This window comes from Strongylocentrotus purpuratus, unplaced genomic scaffold (assembly GCF_000002235.5).
Source record: "Strongylocentrotus purpuratus isolate Spur 01 unplaced genomic scaffold, Spur_5.0 spur5_scaffold_6, whole genome shotgun sequence".
NCBI lineage: Eukaryota > Metazoa > Echinodermata > Echinoidea > Camarodonta > Strongylocentrotidae > Strongylocentrotus > Strongylocentrotus purpuratus.
The window spans coordinates 59,253,652-59,257,733 of NW_022145612.1; positions in this window are offsets into that span (position 1 = coordinate 59,253,652).

The following is a 4,082-nucleotide window of genomic DNA, read 5'->3' on the forward strand; positions in this document are numbered from 1 at the left end:
ATTCCTTATTTATGTTTTTCTTTATTCTTGTTTATCTTACTTTCTTTCACTCACTTAAAAAATTAGGTTTAAACTGGGGGTTCAAATAACCTTTTGGAAACATAAATTAGATCTACAGTGGTCCAGATGATGATAAAATGCTGATCACCGTGACAAACCAGGGGTCGTATCCTCTTACTTCTGAGACTGAAACGGGGTTTTCCCCTTCACATCCATTTAAAGTGTGAGCCTGGAGCCATGTTGGCTAAACAGGTAATAAATCTCCACAAGACATGAAATATCATATTTTACAATTTGTCAGAGTGGAGGAAGATCTATGATGTTTTGATCCTGCTTTGAGGTTTTTTTTTTATAGTGTATCTGGAATTTTTCTGATGAGCTCATGCGGACCAAAGCTCCATGCCACAAATGAGCTTCATGTCACACTGTAGGATTTTGAAAATAGTTTATTTGCTTTATCAAAAATCAACCTTTTCGCGAAAAAATGTAAATGGCTCACACCGTTAACGAACAGAATAAGGGAAAGAACAACTAAAAATTAAAATGAATCATTGTTATACTGTTTGGAGCTGTAGAGGGCGCTATGTAGGTCAGAGAGTAGAGCCATACTCTCGAGAGTTTGGCCAACTGAAGTTGGTATCAACATGGTGAGTGTCCCTTTTAAAATATGAGAAATGCCCCCTCAACTTTAAAAATGATATTCTTTTGTTTTGTGTAAAAGCATTATTCGCCATATCGTGCCCAAGTTGAACCGCGTATCCACACGCTCCTAAAAAAGACTCTGTTAGAGAGCATATAACCACCTTTCAATTCAATTCCATTCAATCAATTCTACTTTATTCGTCCAAATTTAATGGAAAGTTAACTTGGGATTATGTTTGGTACAAGCCATGAAATGAGTATATAAACAACAAATGCAGTAATAATAAAAAAAAACGGGATCAATATAGACGAATATCCATGCAGAACTCGGAGGAAAAATTGCACACATCATTATTAATAACATTAAACATATTAAATGATGTGAGCCATGCACAACATTTGAAAATACCAAGAAAGAACAAAAGGAGACAGAGGTGATCGAAGTAGAAGAATAGTAGAGGTGAGGATAGAAGGAAATAAGTCAGAAAAAGAGAAAAGAAACAAGGAAAAGAGACCTGATGCGAAGTAAAGAACGGAGAAGTAAGAGAGAATGTCGTGTTTTTGCTCCTGATACTCGATAACCGGTTATATGTATTTATAACTTCATTCATATTCCACAACACTAAAAGTACAAATAAGTTAAAATTAATATAAAATCTCAAAAACGAACAAATGTTGCAAATTAAGATACAATCAACATACAAAGGAAAAGTCGTCAACAAATAATGAGGGCATGCAATTTAATTGTGATTTTTTTTTTATGGATAGGGGTGAACAAATCAGTCATTTGCTTTAGATTTAGTCATCAATCTTGTTTCTTAATCATTACAATTTAAGATGAAGAAACAAGTTTCATGACTAAATAGCACCTCAATCGCTGTAGGAGTGACTTTTTCAAAATGTACAAAGTAGGACCTCTTCATGTTTTGAAGATCTGTGGATATTCGGGGTCATTGCAGAAATGCGCTAACCGTGAGCTGGTCTTATCTGAAAGTTCCAAACTCACTGTTGAAGGGGGGAAATAGTGATAATGATTTTATGTTTTGTCAAATATCGCTGTAGTAAGAGAGAACAGCCAGACGCACTCTCCTTTTTTTTGTTTTTGATACATTTTACCATCGGAGACAGTGGCCAAATAAGCCCCCCCCCCCCCCCCCCCCACATATTCAATATATCAATACTGTATATCTCTCGACGAAGAGGGCATACTTCACGAACTTCAATTGTCAAACTTTGCAAGTTGGATGGCGCGTTGATTTATAGACAGAATAGCGGAAAGACATTTTTAAATGAAGCAGAAACGGCAGAAACATCCGAGTTTAACAAATTTAAAATTAAAAAAATGTAAAATTATACTATATAAAGAGCCGATATGGGTTTTAGGTGAGATCACTGAAGACGCCATTTATGCTTACGACCAAGGAAAAAATCACATCAAATACAGAAACCGCATTAATGGCATTATTTTTTTATTACATTATTTGAGTATTATGGAAGAAAGTAAATGTTCCCTTGTATTAGATTGAATCTATGGTTATAATACATTATTGGTCGCAAATACATCAATCATAATACACTGACTGATTTGTAAAAAGAAATCGATGAAACAAACAAATGTAACTTAACCCTAATGAGGCCGGGGTATTTGAGATCTTTCTAGTACGGGGGGGGGGGGGGGTGGGGGGTGGGGGGGAGGCCATTATGCCCCCCTAATATCTCGGCCGTGAAACGGCTGATCGCCGCGAAAATGTGCACGCATGTCAAGTGAAGTGTATAGAATTCTATGGTAAATTTAATTTTTTGAAAAAGTCACTCATTTGCATATTTATGGTAATTTATGCAAATAAGGTCATAACATTCACCTTTTTACCCATAAATCATATATTCTTTATATTTAAGCATTCTTTTTCACTACATGTATCCGTTAGACTATTTGAAACAATAATACGACAACAAAAATTGGAAGAGCTAGGTTATTCCTTATGCTATCTCTGGTTTTGATAATTTCTTATGTATTTCACTGTTTTTTAACTTATATATTTTATTGTTTGTGTTGTTTTTGTTGTTTTATTGTATTTCTAACTACAATTCAACTATTTTGACTCCCAAAACAAACCTTTAAACTTTAAACAAGACCCAATAACCAATGTTTTATCCCTTTTTAGGAAAAATGACATTTCCATATGTTTTGTACACAAATCACGGGCTGACATGCAAAGACAAAAGGTCATGTGACTTTGTAACTGTACGTCTGATTTTCAAAAAAAATGTTTTAAAAGACTCGAAAGAAAAAAAGCAGTGAGCGGCGGGGCGCCATCCGTATGCGTTCCCGAACAAAAGGGACTTTTAGATTTGCACGAAGACAAAGGGATAGCTACGATCTACGTCCTTTTAATGCACTGCCTTGAATGGACGTCACAGATATCATCCCACGCAAATCTAAAAGTCCCTATTAAAAAATCGCGGAGGGGCGGGGGGGGGGCCATAATGTACATTATATTTCAATTTAACCCTAATTTAACCCTAATGAGGCGGGGGGGGGGCATTATGGCCCCCGCCTTATTAGGGTTAAATGGAAAAATAATGTACATGATATAGCAATTTACTCTCTTAATACAGAAATCCACTGTTTTGATAGTGTGGTGTGGAATCCGGTCCAAAGTAGCAAGCCTTTATAGGTATATAGTTTATCGTTTACAGTGGTCATTTATTTCGTCTCTTCCTTGGAAGAAAATATGTGTGTTGAAGAATCTATCTTATAGGCCGGCTTACCTGCAGTGGCCATTCCCCCTTAATGGCTGACCTAAATAGACAAAGACAGACACAAAAACCTTATATCTTGAGTCATGCACGATGTCTCAATGGGATAATTTAAACGAAATTGTTACTCTTGATATGTTCTGGAGAGCATGATTGAGAGGGGGTTATTGGTGAGAAGTCGGAGATGTCATCACCCTCTCGTTTCTCCATCTTATTACCCCCATGGAGGAAGCCGCGGGAGGGCTACTTCAACCATATAGGTCACCCTCAGCTCCGGGGAGGGTCACCATCATCATCACCCCCTAAGATCACATCTCCGTTGCCTAGCAACCCATGTCAATGAAACGGACTTATACCGGTGGTTGGTTTCAGAGTATTATTGTGGTTGAAATTGTTCGTAATAGCAAAGGGGAAAGCGAAATATACTCATTACAAAATGCATGGGTAGGATTCTGGGCTTTTATGAACCTCACCGAATCGTTAGTGACGCCATATTTGCCATTTTATCTGAAGAAAATTACCCGTACCTTTTGAGCATTGCCAACCATGACTATTACGACTTAAGCGAGAATAGAGGATCCAGCCAACCATACGATGAGCAAGCGACAATGAATAGGGCGCCTCGAGAATTTCTATTGTCAATCGGCGGATTTAGGACCTCAAGAGCGGTAACAAAAAAT